The sequence below is a fragment of the Cyanistes caeruleus genome, chromosome 2, assembly GCF_971803275.1.
Source record: "Cyanistes caeruleus chromosome 2, bCyaCae1.hap1.1, whole genome shotgun sequence".
NCBI lineage: Eukaryota > Metazoa > Chordata > Aves > Passeriformes > Paridae > Cyanistes > Cyanistes caeruleus.
This window is the reverse complement of record NC_141702.1, coordinates 58,418,206-58,438,187: the sequence shown is the minus strand read 5'-3', so window position 1 is coordinate 58,438,187 and position 19,982 is coordinate 58,418,206. Positions and strand designations below refer to the sequence as shown.

The window sequence follows — 19,982 nt, the reverse complement described above, 5'->3', positions numbered from 1 at the left end:
AATGCAAAATGCAGCAAACAAAGTTATAAATTAATAAAGGTCATGTGGGTTTATACTGGACTTGCTAAGCAGGAGGCTCTCTCAGGTCAGTTTCAAACTGTTTTTCCACTACTTTCTATTACAAGAAAAAGGAAGAATTGCTTATTTGGGCAACAAAATTTACCTAAAAGGTCTACAGCATATCACATCCTAAGACAAAATAATAGAATGTTTTGGGCTGGAAGAAACCTTTACGATCATCTAGTTCCGACCCCTCTGCCTTGGCAGGTTTGGAACCTTCCACTGGGCCATGTTGCTCAAAGCCACATCCAACCTGGCCTGGAATGCTTCTGGAGATGGGGCACCCACAGTTTCTCTGGACAACCTGTGGAATCTTCAACAAAAAGCTAAAGCAGACTGATAAATCCTAGACTCTTCTTAATTTATTATTTTAAGTGCTAGACTAATTTTATTTCTGTTCCCTTTTTTCCTGAGTATTGCAGAAATATATTTAACTGGTAACACCACAGGTTCTTTCATTTTTCTTTATTGAGAAGTAATAAGTATCTTTTCCTGAAAATAAAATCATCATAGCTCAAGGTACCCTCATGGGTAAAAATGCTCATCATCTTTCATTATACTGGCATGTATAACCCACTGCCACTTCTGACTGATGGGATATGGGGGTATGTGGGTGATGAGATGTCAAATACATTACTGATGTGAGTTCAATTCCAACCAAATGAGCAGTCTTTTACTCTTTGAAAAGACTAATTTAATTCTGTCCTTAAAGGTTTTGAATGCACTGATTAAATTAGGGGAGGTGCTTTGAATTGACTGCAGCGCTTGCCCTAATCCTGAGGAAACAAAGGTGTGTATATATTGAATTCTCCTGCATGAACCCACAAAATATTCTTATTTGAAATAAAATCAGAGTTCATGGGAAAAAAAAAAGAATAAGAATAGAATAAGCATCCAAGCATCCAGTGAAACTTTTTCTTTTTTTTTTTTTTTCCCTTTCCATCTGGAGATTATGATTTAAGCTGGGATTTCCTTTAATTGTTTCATATTTCAGCAGTCTCATATTTGTCCTTGGTTAGTTTTACAGCTCTCCGGATGTATGAAGAAAAAACTCAGGAATTTTTTTTTATTTGACCAGTGATGAAAAATGTTCCTGTCTACCATCAAACTATCAGTGTTAAATGCTGCTCATAATGTGACAAAGGGCTGAAAAACTACATCTTGAATTTACAGGCTTTAATGACTCGCTTCAAGTTCAGACAACAAAGTTCTTGAGTTTACCAGCTGCAGGTTAAATGTTCTACTGCCTCATGGTGGCTCTATCAGAATACACCTTCCAATATGATGTGGCTGCTATGAATGACCAGAAAAGTGGCTGCAATAACATCACCATCTTAGAAAGCACATTGGTTCCTGGGAGTGCTTTAGTTGTTACCAATTTTCCTCCATATTTTTCAGAGAAAGAATTGTGAGTAGGAATGTCAAGAGAATTTCAGACATTCGGTATTTTTTGGGAGCTGTGAAATCCTAAGGACATAATATAAAAAGAAGATTCCTCATTGCTAATCATGCACCATTATGTGATTGAGAAGACAGTGTCACTGTGCAGTATATGAATATTCTTTTATACTCTTTTTGTTTACTGGAACACGTGTAACATTTTTAAATACAATATTCAAATGAAAACTCTGAAACCATATTTTTTCCCTAATATAGAAGTCTTATATTATTCAGTGAAAGATGACTGAGAGACATAAAAAGAGGTTGAGGAGAGAAATTCCTTTCTGCCAGCTTTCTGATTCCTGTTTCTTCCCATGGTATTTGTGATATTGAAGACTGTGTGTATTTATGTGTAGGAAAAGGAAAAAAGGAGAGAATTAAAAGAGGATACAAAGCAAAATATATTTTATATTATTGCATTTCACCACTGGTTAATCTTAAGGTCAGAGAAGGAAAAAAAAAAAAAAAAAAAGAAAAAACTATTTTTGATTCAGGTTTAAATATTTTAAATAAAATGTATCTCAGAATCACCCCAGGGCAGTGGGTCCTGCTGGGAGCAATAGTGGTAAGTCATGTGGGCAAAAAACAATTTTAGCATCTTGGTGCTGAATTCCCACAGGCTAGCTAGGCAGAATGGTGTTGAGAGTTGGCATTATGGGGCTCGTGGGAGTCCATCTGCACACCTCAGTAATGGGTGTCATCCTCGGGGACACAAGAATGTGAACAGGGGAGGGGGCAAAGATGAGCTATTTGAGGATAACTGAAAGTCAGGGACTTCCTCTCTCACTATTTCCTATCTAGCAGATTGATGTTTTGTGGTGACCTACATGACACTAGTGATTTGGAAAGTTGAGAGACACAAACTCTAACTTTTATCAGGAAACTAAATTGGAAATAACCATCCCAGAAGAGAATAAAACAAGGTACTGTCATTATCTAAAATTTCTTTCCTCACAGGAAATTAAAATGGAGGCATAAACTCATCTAGTATCAAGCTTCAAGTTGAAGCTTCACAAATAACTAAAGAGGATTATATGACATGATTGCTAATAGGGGCAGAAAATTGGAGTCAGCAAGCCAAAAAATCCTTTATTTGTTAGTTCTCTTACAAATGCATCCTGTGAACCCACTTCCCACACAGCAGATGAAAATGAAACCCACCAATATGCTTTCCAAAATGTAGAAAATGTTTATCTAATGGACAAATTTGTCAGTTTTGCATTAACCTACAATCTAAGGAAGATATTCACCACTATGTTCTTAGATTACAATATTTTCTTGCCTTCAGCTCTGATGCCAGAGATCAAAGGACAGAGCGATAAACTGCGGAGTCTCTATTCACTTCTGCTGCCCTGAAAGTCCTGAAACATGCAGTGCTGAAGCATGACATTTAGTAAAGTCATTACTTTAATTCAGATTGCTCTTCTATTCTTTCTTCTTCTCCGTAAGAAAGGAACCAAGTAAGGGGACAGAAAGAAGCACCCAAAAGCAATCCAGTATGACAGCAACATTTTATTATAACACTTTGGTGGTAACTGAAAATTTTACCTCCACCTTACCAGTACTGGATAACAAAATAATCTCCTGCTGCTGTATTCTGTCCAATCTGCTGTTAAAAAGATGGAATGAAATGGAATCCATTTCTCCACTCCCTAGGATAGTCTGAAATTTACCTTTTCATTGAAATAATATTCACACATGTAGCTGTACTTGTTCACACTGAGAGATACTTCTCTTCCACAGACTTAAGTCTTCTGGTGTGAGCAACAAGTCTCACTTACCTTTACAATTCACAAATCGTTTGGAAACAGAATTGCCTTTTTCCCAAGCGGCCACATGGAATTTAATGGACTTACCATGCAGCATTCCTTTATTACAAGAAAAGAATGTATTCCTGTGTACTACCACTTGTGTGTGGAGTTGTGCACCAGTGAATCTGTGTGTATGTTAAGTACCTCTGCTGAGATGTAAACTAGAATTTAGGATTGACAGAGTCTTCATTTTATCACTCAGTCAAACCAAGAAACAGCATACTGGATTCAAGGTATGTTTCTGGGGCCCATTTTTATAGTCATTTTAGTGGAAAGGTTCTTCAGGTTCCCCACAGTTATTTCATTACAAGTGTGAGGTAAGAGCCTAATCCAAACAAATCATTGATAATGAAAATATCCCTAAACATAATGAGGTATCATAGTATGTGTGAAATGAGAAAATAAGAGGGTAATACTCTACAGGGTATTTATAGATCCTGAATATCTGAATTTTTCTCAAAAAATGAGACTAGAATGATGGTGAGAACAAAATCTTTACTGTTCATATGATTATATTAGGGCTGTTTCCAAAAGTTAATCCTTCGATAGATTCCAATGCTAAAAAAAAAAAAATAAATCAGAGTCATAATAAGATTTTTCCCAGTCTAAGGTATTATATCTGGATTACTTAATTATTTCTTTCCAGACCTATATCTGGTCTATCAGGCTAGTCACAAAAAATAGTCTTTCAGTAGCCATATGCCACCACAGATACCATTTAGGTTTGATTTAGTTAGGTTTACTGCGAGCATGCTGCTTCATTTTCATGACTCCATTTGTCTGATAGACAAACAGATTGAAAATTCTTCTTTTATTTTTTCTAGCCAAATGGCTTTTTACAGTGAAAATCTGCTTTCTGAGTCACGCCATAGGTAAATGAGTAATGTGAAGGAAAACAGCAAGAAATGTTTGACAATTATAACCTCCTTCGTCAGTTTACTAACACCATAAAAAGTCTAGTAAAAAAAAATTCCCTTTTCTTAAATTTAGAGCAGGAGGAAATCCTATGGGGAGGGTTAAGAAAGGAGGCAGGATGAACAATTGAAGGAAATTGCCTTTCAGTAGTCATGAACATTTAATCTTCCCATCCTCTGATTGACAGGATCACACCATAGTCATGGTGTATCCATTTATTCCTATAAACCAAACAAGTTTGAAATGCCACCCCTGAATTTAGCTGGACTTGTACTCCTCTCTTACAGCACTTTTGATTTACTGATGGACAATTCAAATTTATATGACATCAAAATGTTCTAAGTACATGAAGCCAAGATCAACCATCCAGAAAAATACAGTGGAACAATACCTCATAAGGCTGAAAGTAAAGGTTTTAAGGACTATAAAGTCCACAGGCAATGCTTTGTATGCCAACTTAGCTTGCTTGGGTTTGCAATTAATTATTCTTATTATTGTTTCCCCAAGGCTTCCCATCTGTCAATCCCAACTCTGTTCTTAAGTTCTGTGCAGACAAATAACAGTGAGACTAGATGATTTGCATTTCTTCTTTTTTTGTGCAAATTATTTTTTCCTGTACTCTGCAGGAAAATATCACAACGAAAAGCAAGAGTGCAAGCTTCCATTCACTGATTTTTTTTTTAATTTTTGTTCATTTTCTTTGCCTTCCCTGAAAGCAGCATGTGAGGGTTAAAGAAATTTCACAGGGAGCTTGTTTGCCAAGTCTATCATGCTTGCCTTGCTTGTTTATTAGAACAGGACCATTACTTACTGCTGTAACAAGAAGACTCTGGCTGCAACCTGTTTGTCTGACCTTGTCTTAAGTATGGAAGTGGTCAAAAGCAAATGCAGATACTTGATCATGCCTAAGTGAGAAAAATATAGAAGTCATGCCATGAAAGTTGCTCTTCCCTCAGCATGCTATGAGTCCCAGAGATGTCCCATACTAATTACAGAATTTTGCTCTAATGAAAGACTGGCAGTAGCCACTCCACCCACATACACTTTCCTTCTAGTCATTCCAGAACCTTCAAGAGTCATGAACCTCCAAACCTCTGCTCTCACCCATTTAGCCATCCTAGTCACCTCTGACAATCCCCCCCTACTCCTTCGCTCCTGAGCACCCAGACAAACTTTTGTACTTTGTAACCTGCATGCCGCTGAGCACCCCGGTCCCTCAGCGAGCTAATTGGAGAGCTCCACAGAGAATGGAAATGCAATTGAGGTCCTTTGGAAACTGGTGAATAATTAATTTAACTATTTTGTACTGCAGGTCATTAATTTTTACTACTCTCAGATAGCTTGCTATTAAGGAGAGTAGGCTTAATAAATCTTGTGTTGTAAGGGTGAGAGGTTGTGGACACAGGCATCCAAGCATGGGGTGCCTGCAGAAATTCCAGATGTAGAAAATCATTGACCACTAAGTACAAAGAGCTTGGTATTCCTTGAAAGAATGCATGTGCACTTTCATGCATGCTTTCAGTTTTACAGGGATGAAACTTTCAGCAGAACTCCTGATTTATTCCGTAACGGTCTTGGGCGACAAGCACATTTCAGAGGTAGGAATTCTGAAACAAATACTTAGCAAACAGAATTCTGCATCAGTAGATTGAATCACACATACTTACAATAGTGTTCTGAATGATTGAAAATATCAGGAAATAAAATTATGAGAGATGAGGAAAATGTTATGGAAATGAAATTGTTAAGACAAAGGCAAAGCATTCAACAACATGACTACTTGACATGGGCCAGTCAAACTTAAGAAATGTAAGAAAGGAAGCACAGTAAGAAAGAAAGCACAATAAGACTAAAATGTAGAATTAAAGGACATACATCAGGAATGACTGGTAACCCTTTCAATTAAGATTACTTGATCTTAGACAAAGATCTCTGAACTGATCAGGGAACAGTCCTAAGGACAGTGCATGGAATGAGATTTAAAAAATAAACAATAAGTAGGTGGAGATTTCATTAACTAGATGACCATCCGAAATGGTAAGGGGAAGCAGGAGTAGGGGAATTAATGTCAGCAAGAATGCTTCCACTTTACAGTTTTGAGGACAAAGATAAGTCACATGTCTTTTGAAACAATGAGTGTTGCCAATTCTCAGGAATATATTATGAAAGACTCTTGCATGGTGATGACAACCTAAATTTGATCTTCAGATAAAATCAGAGAAAATACCCTCTGACTGGGTCATTAATTGCTTGCTCTTTCCTTATTTTGAAACACAGTCAATAAAATGAGCAGGCTGACCTTGGGAAAAAAACCTGTTTGGATTTTTCCTGGGATGGGTTGACCTGACTGGAACTGGGATGGGAATTTTGAGATGAGAAAAGAGAAGCAGAATGGGGAGCATCTAATATGGTTGGCCTCAGAAGACAACAGAAAACAAAAGAAATCCAAAGGATCTAGAGGCTATCAATGCTGGGTGCACTACTGACCATATTACTCTCTTCTGTGTTCAGAGGCTCTGAGTTTGTGGCAAATCTGAGCTGCAGAGTGTTGGTGGTCCAGGTAATTCTGTGGCAGGTTGCTTTTTTAGTTCTTGGGTGCTGCACTTCAAAATCAGAGGTGATAGTCAGAACAGTGGCTGGTATAGTCATCCCTACCAATGCAACAGGAATACAAACCCAGGCCATTCTTCTCTGACAGTATTTTACAAAATCTGTATAAACAACAACAAAATCAGTCTCTGGAGAACAGAGAACATTTATGAAATCTCCAGAAATAAGCACAGAGGAGCTAGAAGCATCTGGGCCTTAATACCATAACTTTGACTCTGAAAGGCATCTGCAAACTGCATTGCATAATGGTCCCCATAACATGCAGAAACAGATTTATAACTGCTGGAAATTTGAAGTAAAATCTTGTAGAGACATAAATTACCAGCGGGCTGTCTGAGATTCTCCTTCAGCTATAAAACTTAATTTTTGGAGGTCAAAGAGACACAGTTATAAGAGATTTTTTTACAACAGATAACCTCTTCCAAAAGATTGTTTGTTCTCCTAAGAACATAATTTAACAATGATTTGGTCTACACAGGAAAAGATGTTCACCCAAAGCATTAAGATAGAAAGAAAGAGTTCCCTTGGGGACTTTTTGCCTAGTGGAAGAGCATATTTACTGAATAATTATTGTGATGAATTTAAACTACATTCTGTATTTTTTGTATGATGCCACAGTATTTTCCTGAAATAAATGTTGCAATGTAATTTTCCTAATTTCCTTGCAGTCACAGCTAAATATTGAAAACATGTAGTGAAAAAATATTCAGACATTGTAGGAATGAATGACTCACATGAAATTGCAGCCACCTTCAGGATAAAGCATAGCTTTATGTAACAGTGGACACAGTTAAAGAGATGGGTAGCACATAATTTTGGGGGGAAAAAAAGACATTTTGTAGGCATGATAACTTATTCTTACAACATTGCTTGGGCTTTCTACTGGCCATTTAGAAATCTTCTCGTTTCATTCTTAGGTTTGATCTTCACATTCAGAAAATGTTTGTTCTTAATAAAATTCCTGCCTCTGTATAAGAGAGATTTGTGTACCATTACTTTTTATTGCCTCTTTATTAAGTTATATTATTCTTAAATCTCTTATTCTAAATAACATTATTTTTACAGAAATTGCAATACTGATTTAAACAACACCATCTGTTTTCATAGAAAATAACATGCTTCCTACTCATTATATGCTATTAGACAATACATTCAAGCTCCTGAATGAAAATGAACATGATAAAAAACATGGATGTCTCATAAAGGAATCTTGACATTATTCAGAACAATTTCTGGTGCTACCTGTCAACACTAAAGGATAGAAAATAATATCTGATAACATTAATTTCACAGAGATGGCAGATTTCTGCCCTTGGAAGTTCACATGAATACCAAGATGGCTCTTTTACCTAGTAATTTAGGGTATATTCAAAATCAGGTCAGGAAAGATTTTGGATAAATTCTTTCACTCACACAATATTGTTCAGTGGCTCAGATATGCCTTGTCATTTAAAATAATTACCATACTAGACATATTTTAGATATTTAATTTTAATAGTTTTTTTTTATATGTTTTGTATTCATATCACTATAGAATTCAGAAAATGCGGCTTTGAAACTTCAAGCATAATGACAGTGACAGAGAATAGCCACTGAGTGTCAGTCAGCTAATAGCTGAGTAATGATAGGGATCATGAGAATCTTAAATATATTGGTTACAGATTATGAAATATTAATATCATAAAGATTATGAAATACCAAGGTTTCCCCCAAGTAGATATTGTATTATCAGGGAGATTAGCCTCACACTAAACCCATATGCTTATTATAACTACTGAAGTAAAGCAACAAGGCCCAAAATCCATTTCTTCTTAAGAAAATAATGCTTTCTCCAATCTCTGATACCACCTGCCTTCTCATGTTTTGACAACATCAGTTTGTTCTTGTAAGATGCTTTAGCTGCCTCATGGGGCACACCGTGCTTCTCACCTCTTATTAAATATCCTGTTCATAATTTCTTACATTACATTTTAAAAGACAACTCCATATTGTCTAATAACCCCGACTTTCCCATGAGCCCTCTCTTCCTACCAGGTAGGTCTTTTATTTTAGTCTCCAAATCATCACTTTACGCTGGCCACTGACACACGTTGTGGTTTCCATCTTGTTAATTGTTTTTACTACAAGGATTTGTTGTTTGATTGGAATATTGTATTTCGGAGAGGTAATTATTTTGATTTCTTTATAATTTAAGATAGATTGCTTTTTCTGTTCACACATGTATCTGTAAGCAAGTTAAGAGATACAATTATTTTGCCTGGTGTTATATAACAGGAAGATTATTCACCAAGGTATTATGACTTTTCCTGATAAGATATTTGTCCCTGTTTGCTTGAGATCGGTGCCAGCTGAAAAGCTGCCCAGTGTTGTTCAAAGACACAGTTCAAAAGGACATTTTTTCTCTATCAGAATGTAAGGAAACACAAAATTACTTTTGCTTTGGTGGCTGAGAATTTCTCGGCTTGCTCCTGCAGCATGTTTTTAGCCCAGCGCTAAAGGAAACATCTTTTTGATACAGTCCACAGGGTGGCACAATGTGATCACGATTGCTTTCTGCTAATGGCTCATCTCAAAGAATTTACTCTTACCATGGTAATCTGAATTTTTAAACCGATTTTATTTATTTGTTTGATTGTTTATCTATTTATTAAATTTTTCTATGCCAAAGCATTGTTAAGAAATGTTAGGTTATGTGTTTAAAGACTCATCTCCACAGCACACAAGGGGCCAGAGGCACAAGGGTGGGTAGAGGAGCGCAGACAAATGAAAGGCTAAGAGGATAAAATGTGTCCTGTAAAAAGGAGTAGTGTTTGTTGATGTGGCAGGGGGTCTTTCCCTGCCAGTGGAGCAGGGCTCAGGAGCCTCAGGAGCTGGGCAGACTGGGCCAGGGGCCAAGCGCTGGCACAATGGAGTGTTCAACACCAACTGCGGGAGGGTTCACCCTTTCTGGCTGGATATGGATTTGCATACAGACTCTGCTCTCAGGCTTTCCCCCGATAAGGCAGGATCAGGCTGGTCCTGTGGCAAGTGTCAGCACTGTGGTTTTGGTCCCTGCTGAGCTGTGCATGCAGCTCCATGCTCCTGTGCATGCAGCTCCATGCTCCTGTGCATGCACATTCACTCCATGAGCACACACACACCTTTTGGGAGTGCACGCTCAGCCGTGCTACAGCCTGGATGTGGGGACACCAACCTCTGGCACCCTTGCTGCTATCCAGCTGCTGGATTGGGCAGCTTCTAGTGGGATTTTTAGGCTGGCAGTTCTTCTGCTTGATTAAGACCTTCAAGTAATAACCTTTGAGTCCTATTTTACACAACATTGAGGTATCCACTTTTCATTCTTTTATAGAAGTTTGAGATTTTAGTATTATTTTTCCAATTTAGTGTAACTTGTGAAGCATAAAGAGAAAATTGTCAAAACAATGCATTTTGAGATGATATAATGACTTTCTTGAAAAAAATGGGGTGACTAACACTAGAAATAAATGCCATGTTTTAGATTGACTCTTGCCATATGCTAGATTGAACTCATTCAGTACATATAAATCCTAATTATCTCTAAGCTGTTATAATTTTGATAACTTCACTTACAAGAATGCATCACATATCACAGTATAATATACTAGTTTAGCAGATTAAGTTTTTCCTGATTTTTTTCCACTCCCACATAATTTTGTGTAATCTCATCTCACTATATTTATTTCAGCACAATGCAAGGGAAGTGAAATGGTGTGTTGCTGTATTCCATGTAATTCTGTACAATTCATGTTAGAGGGAATACATTCTCGGGTTTCTAGTTGTATCTTTATTTTATTCTCAAAGTTTGCTCACCCAGATTTTTGTTACATTCAAATATAAAACATAAGCACTTAAGTACAACAAACAAAATTATGCAGAAAAAGAATCATGCACTTTTACAGCTTCTAGGTTCTTGGAGAAGTAAGGAGAGATTTCAGCTACCTTGGACATCTGGAGGGCAGTCTTTGGCCTGTTTAGGAGACTTGTTTCCAGTCCCTTGGGAGGCAGTCCTGAAAGGCAAAGAGTCCAGGAAGGCTGGTCATTCTTCAGGAAGGAAACCTTAACTGTGCAGGAGCAGGCTGTCCCAATGCACTGAAAGATGAGCCAGCAGGAAAGACCGCCCTGGCTGACCAGAGAGCTTTGGCTCAGGGATAAAAAGTGCTGTTCCACAAGTGGTTCTTCCCAGGTCTCAGTACTGGGGTCAGTTCCTTTCCTTCATTTAATGTCTTTATCAATGATTTGGGCGAGGTGATCAAGTGCAACCTTAATCAGTCAGTCAACCTTGCAGTTGAGACACTGGGCTGGGTGGATCTGCTGGAGGGCTCTGCAGAGGGATGTGAACAGGCTGGATTGATGGGCCGAGGCCAATTGCATGAGGTTCAATAAGGCCAAGTGCCAGGTCCTGTCTCTGGGGCACAGAGATAATGCTACAGGCTTTGGGAAGAGTAGCTGGAAAGTGGCCTGAGGGAAAAGGACCTGGGGGTGCTGGTCAAGAACCACTGAAGCTGAACCAGCTGTGCTCAGGTGGCCAAGAAGGCCAGTGGCAAACATTAAAAACCAGATCCAGCAGGAGCAAGGATGTGATTGTTCCCTTGTACTCAGCACAGCTGAGGCCACACCCTGAATCCTGTTTTGGGCCCCTCACTACAAGAAGGACATTGAGGTGCTGGAGTGTGTCCAGAGAAGGGCAATGGAGCTGGTGAAGGGTCTGGAGCACAAGTCTTGTGAGGAGTGGCTGAGGGAGCTGGGAGTGTTTATCCTAGAGAAAAGGAGGCTCAGGGAGGGACCTTTTTATTCTCTACAGTTGCCTGAAGGGAGGCTGTAGCAACACAGGTGTCAGTCTCTTCTCCCTATTAATAAGTGATAGAACAAGAACAAACAGCCTCAAGTTGCATCAGGGAAGGTTTAGATTGGATATTAGGGAAATTTCTTCATGGGAAGGGTTGTCATGCACTGGAACAGGCTGCCCAGCCAAGTGATTCCCTGTCCCTGGATGTATTTATAAGACATGTAGGTGTGATGCTTAGGGACAAAGTGAAGCGGTGGACTTGGACTGGGTTAACAGCTGGGCTTGATGTTTTTACAAGTCTTTGTTCAAACGATATGATTCTTTGATTAAATGTTTATACATTTGTGCTTGATACTGTACATGAAAACGAGATGTAGAAGTGCACACGTCTCTCAGGAGGTGTGTGGCAATGCTTCCAGGTTGTACAGAGATACTGTGTGGCAGTTTAGGACAGGAAGGAAGTGGTAACTACTGCTCACTGCAAAACCTGCAGGAAGAAGGGTATGCTCTTTCACTCAAACCAGCTCAGCATTCACAGTTGCAGCAAATGGACTCGAAAGAGATCCAGACACTTACAGAGATATCCTGTTCTGCACCCTGACAAAATAGCAAAAAATTAAAAATGCCTTCCAGGAAAACACTTGTCTAGTCTGAGCTTAAATATATTCCACAATGCCAGTTTCACTTCTTTCTTATGGTATGTGATGCAAAGCTTTATTTCTCCCTAAAATTTTTGTTTCTGATATGACAATACCATGTACAAGGTAAGCAGATTACTTCTTGTTCTATGCACTGTGGACACTGATGATTCCCTTCCTTTTAGTGCTGCTTTAGAATGTTTTTATATCTCATACCAGTTTTTAATCTCTAGATTGAATAACAGTTTCAGACTTGTTTTGAATTAAGTGTTCTAGACTTTCCACCATTCCCATGGCTGTTCTCTGGATTTCCTCTACCTAATTTAGTCTTTTTTTTGAAGTCAGGACCAAGTAGAGAGTGATACAATACTGAGGCAAACCAAAACATTACTTTACCTCTTCTATAGGCAGCATTTCTGAATGCACTCTTTTGAAGAAGAGTGCCCCAAATTCTTCAGTGTGAAAGATCTCTTCATGTGTCAGCTAAAAGCAGCAGCCCTTGAGGGTGTTATATATTAGCAAATCTAATTGCCTGTCCTTTCAGGAAAGGTATTTACACATACCCAAGAGGCAACAATTTCAGATCATGACTTTTTAACAACTAAAAGCAAAATATAAAAAATAATACTGACAAATACGTTGTCCTTAGGATAAAACAATTTTTTTCTAGCCGAGCTTTTAAAACACACAGTGCAGAATTTAGTACTGAAATTGAAGCTTACACTAACAAGTAATTTGCTGAACTGCTTCTAACAATAGTAATATTAGTATATGAAGTCTGAGCTTTTGCAGTGAAAAGGTTCTCCTTCAGGTTAATACTCACACTCTTAACCTAGAATAGTAAGATAGCATTTTCTGAAAGAGGCAGCAAAGTGAGGAATTTTTTCAGCAAAAGGATATATGTGGAGAGGGTGAACCCAGAAACCTGCTAGCATACTCTTCCTTTGCCATTTTTGGTGCTGCAGCTGGTATGGGGTAAGGCAGAGAAGGACAAAGAGGTAAGAAAAATTGGATGAGAAAAGCTTTTCAGTTCCCCTCCTGCACATTCTCCCTCCTCCCCATCCCACCTCCCCATACCCCCATACTCCCAAAATACCCCTCCAAGCAACCAACCAACCAAATAATCCCACAAGTCTTCGAAAGGAGGAAAAAATCAGGCCTAGTATGCCTGGTTACACTCATTGTCAGAAAGAGGTAATTTTTGTGGATGGCTGGAGGTGACCTAGATATGTATATCCCACTTTCACATGAATTCCTGCTGTAGCTCTTGGTATGTCTGCTTCTTCCACACAAGATCCTGGCTCCAAGTGTGCAATCCATAGCAGCATAGTGCTGGGATAGGTGCTATAAGTGTAAGTGCTCATATCACGAGGGTAGCACCCATGTTAGTGTGACTGGTGCTAAAGGACGGGGTGATGCTGAGTAATCTCTGCTGTCTAACTCAGATTTTATCCATCCACTCAGTAAACAACACCCTGCATGCTAATGTTGTAGAATCACTGCAGCACTGCCAGAAATTATGAAAACTAAGAGGTTCTTTGGCACTGCTTCTCCCAACTTCTCCATTTCAGCTCCAAATGAGTGGGGTTTTTTTCCCAATGACACAGACCAGAGATGATCCATCTCTTAAGCAGAAAAATATCCTTCTCTCCTGCATGAGGCTAGCCTTAATGGAATCAATTAAAATGAAGGAGGGAAAAAGGGAAATTAAATCATGAGGATTGTGCAATATCTTTGGAAGAGGCAGAATCACGTTTTATGCTGGTGGCACAAGCACTGTGCACGGTTAGCGTGGTTTGAGCTCGAAAGTGGCAGACCCGTCTTGCCAGCTCCTTTGAATATTTCTGTCCTGCTGCTGTTATGTAAGAGCTGCTGTCCCAGTTTGCCTGTGCAGCTCTCTGCCTTATGCGTGATGATGCTCTGGAGCCTACGCCAAAGGTAATGCTCTACAGCAGGCTCTATATTGCAGCAATAATAATAATGATAGTAATATAACTAGTAGTAGTAATTAGCAGCGACATCTCGGTACAGTCGTTCTCGGAAGTATTTCGGCTACTCGCCAGAACGCACTTCGGGGGTGTCGAGTCTCGGGGCTGAGGCCGGTGTCTCATCCTCCAACTCCCCGGCGCAGCGGTCACGGCAGCCGCCCCCGGACAAGCTGTCCCGGCTTTGCTGCTGCTGCTGCTGCTGCTGCTGCAGCCGCGGCGGGGCGGGGCGCGGCCCCCCCGCCATGCGCGCAAGGACAGCGGGCACCGGGGCACGGGCTGCAGCCCGCACTCGCATCCGTCCCCGCCACTCGCATCCATTCCCGGCACTCGCACCCATCCCTGCCACTCGCATCCATCCCCGCCACTCGCATCCATTCCCGGCACTCGCATCCATTCCCGGCACTCGCACCCATCCCTGCCACTCGCATCCATCCCCGGCACTCGCATCCATCCCCGCCACTCGCATCCATCCCCGCCACTCGCATCCATTCCCGGCACTCGCACCCATCCCCGCCACTCGCATCCATCCCCGCCACTCGCATCCATTCCCGGCACTCGCACCCATCCCTGGCACACGCACCCATCCCCGGCACTCGCATCCATCCCTGGCACACGCACCCATCCCTGGCACACGCACCCATCCCCGGCACTCGCACCCATCCCTGGCACTCGCACCCATCCCCGGCACTCGCACCCATCCCCGGCACTCGCAGCCTCGCTCCCGCCCTCTCCCCACCCCCGCACCTGTTTCCTCGCCGCGGGCGGGGCGGCGCGGCGTGTTGTGCTCGGTATCCAGGCAGCTGCGCCGAGGCGCGGAGCAGCGCGGTGCGGCGGGCGGAGGTAGGGCGCGGCGGAGCGGGGCCGGGCCGGGCCGGGGGCTCCCCGAGGGCTCCCCGGGGGCTCCCCGGGGCTGCGGGTGCTCGGGTCCGCCCGAGAGGGGCCGGAGCGCGGCCGGGAAGAGGGGGGTCCCGTGGGGCGGTCTCTGCCCGCTGCTCGCCGGCCGCCTCCTGCCCCCCGACGCAGAAGCGGCTTGAGGTGAATCCGAAACTCGGTGCCGTGGTTGCGGAGTTTGTCCGTGTTCCGGGGGGGGGGTTTGAGGTTTTGCCCTTTCGGAGCGGACAAACCCGGCGGAGGGCTGTGGTGGTTCTCCTCCTGAAGTGCACGTACGTGTGTGCTGCAGAGATAGCCAGTTTTGTGCTCAGTCACACGCCGCAGGCCAGAACGTAGTTAACCAAAGGAAATGTGACTATTGATGGGCGCTCCCGGGGAGCCAGTTTTAGCCTGGGTTGCACGCAGTGATGGTGCAAAAAGGACAAGTGCACCGCGGCAGCGATGCATAGAGCCCATATGTTCCCTGGCTGCTGTGGTGACTCCCCGCAGGTAAGACCTGCTGAAATACTCACCGACGAGGCTGCTACTAGGATTTTCACAACCATATTCACGCTGAGGAAAAGTGCTTGTAAGGAATATTAGTAACCTGCTACGAAAGACCAGATACCGGAATTTGATGAGGAAATACATAAGTAAATCATCGGTGTGACGGTGAGGGGAACTCCAGTGCGCTTGGCTATGAGGAATGTATACCTGTGTGGCTTGTAGGGAAATAGTATGTGGTGTTTCTGGCTGCCTGCCAGAACTCCTCTAGTGCGGAGCCTGTTGAACGACTCCTAACAGGCACGCGCTTTCCTGTAGTAGTACTAGTGATGGACTGTCTGCTCTCCGTGATCTCTGAGTATTGTTTCTGTGATTCCTGTGCCCACTTCAACATTAAACGGATCCCAGGATGTAAATGCTATGGGCTATGTTAATATGTTGCCACTGGACAGAAGAAATCAGGGTGCTGTTTCATTTTAATTGGTAAACAGAAAGGTTTTTTTGTTTGTTACACTAAATCTTTGTTGTGTGCTAAATGACATGAGAAAACTTGATTTCTGGGGTACAGTGTTAAAATTTTGGAGTTCTTTTCCGGTGAGAGCCAGGCATTGTCATTCGGAGAGTTTCACACTTTCCTTAAAGCACCAGAGTTTTGCCCCGAGAAAGGAGCTCTCCAGAATAAGCATGGTGCTGCGTGTTGGAGTGATTAAATTCTCTTCTTTGCAAACCCTGTTAGATGTGAATATAGAAGGAATAATCCCTACACTTCCCACCTGTTCCCTTAATTCCTGTTCATAGTGTGTGCTTTGGTTTGTTTGTTTAACATTACCTTCAGAAACAATGTATGTCCATGGAAATTCCATGTTGCTGAGTAGAAAGTACCAGTGCTTATGTATTTTGCAGGTGAATCCAAATATATTTGAGATTTTAAAAAATTTTTATTTTTACTTCAAGCTATTGGAGTAAGTTTCAGTAGTGATTTGGACTTCTGTAATTAATACAGACACAAGAATCTTGTAATGACTATATGCCTTCATGCACCATTACTTTGTCTTTATTAAATATGAGAGTCCTCAGTGATGTTTTTTTAAGAGCTTATGAACTTCACTGGAGCCACGCAGAGTTACACAGCCTGTCAGCAAGCACACTGCTCAAAGAAACTAACTTTGGTACTGGATCAGGGAGAGCAGAGGCACATAGGGAGAGAAGAGTACTCTATTAGTATTTAAATTTGAGGAGAGAGTAAGACTTCCTGGCAATGAAGAGGGTCTTCCTGGGTGAGGCATTGAACAAGGCCAGCAAAGTGAGAGTGATTTCTGGGGGTCTACAGAGCTTTGGTCCCAAGAGGAATATACATACATTCTCCCTTCAGACAAGACACCACATTAACCCACCTCGGTTATGCTGTGTTAAAGGAAGTCAGTTGTGGCTCAGTTTTTTTCTTATCTACTGGTGGCAGTAGTTATTGAGAAAATACATGCATAAAATATAAACAATTGTTTTTATTCTTACTTTACTCATTGCCATAGCTAGTGACAGAACTTTAGAGTTCTTGTGTCTCCTTAGAGGTCATAAAATCAACAGCAGTGGTGTACAGTGGTGTACATCTGAAGTGAATGGACTTTTGGCTTTGTTTCACTCAAAGACACAATTTAAAGGGAAAACCAGAGAAGTTTCTGCTTTTGCATTCATATGGCAGCTGTCTGCCACTTACTTATAAGTTATACTTAGCAAAGTTTCTTGCTTGGGAGATGTGCAGGAATACCGAAGAACTGACGCTTACTTGCTTATCTCAAACCTGGTGTGACCCACCCTTTCCTGAGATGCTTCAGTGTTTTCTATTTTAGTTGTCTTTCTTTCTTTTTTTTTTTTTTTTCCTCCCACAGATGTAGCTCTGCAATTGTCCTGTTCTATAGGTCATATTATGCCACAGATCTAGGTGCCATCAGTGTTAAACCAGAAAAATCAGAACAATTCTCCTACCGTTAACTGGCATCATTTCAGATGTGAACTTCACTCTGTCCTATTTGCTTGTGTATTGTGACCTCTGATCTTAACCTCACCCTGTCTTTGTCTGCGCAGATAGTAAGCTCTTTTAGGCAAGGATTATATCCTGTGTTTGTAGAAGGTAATGAGCTACTGATCCCAGTCTCCTGCTATTACCAACAGCTATATAACTGTAATGCATTGCTGCACAATTTCAGTAACAGGATTACTAAACTGTCTTTAACTTTTTGTATCAGTAAGTCTGAATGACCTTTCTTTGCATGTATCTAAAAATGTATGTTCCCCCAATTTTCCTAAAAATAGCAAGTTTCTTCCCTTTATTTTCTCCTAGAGCAGTTTGCATTTTTTGTTCCAATGGAATTAAAGCTTTCAAGACAAGAATCACACCACTGGATTTTTGTCCATCTTACCAAAAAACTAAGAAAAGATAGATAATAAAACACTCATTTGCTGAAATGTAAATACATACATAGGTATGTGCATGACTAGGATCGTACAAATAATTTTTAAATGCTGGAGTAGAATGTAGGTAAAACATAGAAGATTGTGTGCCATATATGCCACAGATTTAAATGTCAGATGTGCAAATTACCTTGAACTTTCAAATTATTAATTGCTGTTGCAAGACCTTCAACCTTCTGCAGACTAAAACTTTAGTTCAGCTCCAAAATATGCTTAAGGATACTTAGATCAACCAAAATAGTCAGGAGTTCCAGAGAAGATCTAAATCTCTCTCTCTGTTGCCCCACATTGTCCAAGAAAAACAAATGTCAATATCTTCAAGTAGTTACTGCACATTAAGTCAGTGTGAGGTTGGATGGTCAGTGAGAAAGAACATTGTGTTTCAGTGTTCCTGTTTCAATGCATTTTTGTCAGTAGAGAAAGGAAGCACAGAGTGACAATGTTGGTATTCAACCATCAAAAACACCTTTCAGAGCCAAAATTGCATTTTCCGTGATCTTATGTGGTGCACAGTTATGTCCCATTGCCTTTGGGATAGTTCCAGTGTCCACTGACTTCTGCTGCACTGGGTTTAAGGGAACAACTGCAGACTTGCAGTTCAGCTGTCAGAAAAAATTACCAAATGGATTCCTCTGCTGGCCTGGATTTTGGAAGATCAGTGGGGAGATACTGCATTTTCTCTGAGGAAAAAAAGAGAACCATGTTGGTTCACTCTACCCCACTTCTTCATCCTAGCTCTGAATTTTGTATATCCAGTAGGCATCAATTGCAACTTGACAGGTTTATTAAAATAAATTTGCAAATGGATCCTCAATTTGTAATATACCAGTTATTAATATCCTGGAGTGAATCTTACTGAGTTTTTCTACTTTTAACTTGGAGTTTATTTAAGAGAGTGGTACTTCCATTTTTTGTCATGGCCTTGTCTATCAGAAATCTCTTCAGTGGAACAATCAGTATAATACTGAGGCAAATTAATCTCTCCTTGATCTTATTTTCTATTTTCCTTTTTACTTATTTGGCTAAAAACCATTTGCTTGCTGTCTTTATTTCTCAGATGGTCTTTCAGCACATCTCTCTTCATCCCTGTATTCTGCACACACTGTGGCAACACTCTTCACTTCTCATGGTCTCACTTTCTGCCCGCTTATTTCTGGGTGTGGCTTTTCCAATTACATCTGGAGCAGTTCTATTCTGTTCTGAGCAGGTGTAAAGCTACTAGACTTTGGATTGAAAGAAAACCCCAGGCTGCTTCACAGGGGAGGCACTTTTCAGGCTAGTTGACTCCTCTGCTGATTTCCCTTTCATTTATATTTTAAGCACAGTGTTTGTAGACCATCCCCTGACCTGCTTCCATGCTTTGGATTCTTCTTGTAATATTATGGACAATGTCAATCACTTCCTTAGTTGGAGCTATTTTCTATTGATTGGCATTTTCTTGCCACTTACATCCAACCTAAGCAAGCTGGTTTTCTGACTATTTGCTGTTCAAAAACACAGTTATAACCTCCAGAATATTCTGGTTCCTATCTTTCTGTGAGTCATTTATTCCTGACTGGCAGGAGGCTCACTGCTGTCTCATAGAATTGCATCTGTTCCAGTAGTGTCTATCAACCTGGCAGCATTTCCAAGACCTCTTATGTTTCAGAAATGGAATCTGTGGATCAAAGTGGACTTCTTGAACTACAGCAGTAAACTATGCTTGAAAATTATTTTCCTGGATTTTTTTTGCTTGATTAGTTCTGTGCAGCTCTTGCTTACCAGGGAAGTCTGCCTCTTTGTTAATACATAATGACACCCCAGCACTTGACCCTATTTCAGTTGTTCCTGAGGTACTGTTCAGTTTGTGTGCTATAGTTATTTCAGTTAC

The 19,982-nt window shown here is 40.8% G+C and overlaps 1 protein-coding gene and 1 long non-coding RNA gene across 2 annotated transcripts in view; one reads left to right on the top strand and one right to left on the bottom strand.

Moving 5' to 3' along the window:
* Window positions 1–2,569: 2,569 nt before the first annotated feature.
* LOC147654840 (uncharacterized) lies at window positions 2,570–7,832 on the bottom strand. Its single transcript, XR_015283251.1, has 3 exons — window positions 6,714–7,832; window positions 5,038–5,131; window positions 2,570–3,869 (listed from the first exon to the last, which is right to left on the bottom strand). It is a non-coding gene; the product is annotated as an uncharacterized LOC147654840 (long non-coding RNA).
* Window positions 7,833–15,011: 7,179 nt separating this feature from the next.
* Window positions 15,012–19,982, top strand: part of SYNE1 (spectrin repeat containing nuclear envelope protein 1) — a 290,474-nt gene continuing 285,503 nt past the window's right edge. The window contains exon 1 of the mRNA XM_086877258.1: window positions 15,012–15,109. The gene's annotated coding sequence lies outside the window, so the exon portion shown is untranslated. The remainder of the gene's footprint in view (window positions 15,110–19,982) is intronic.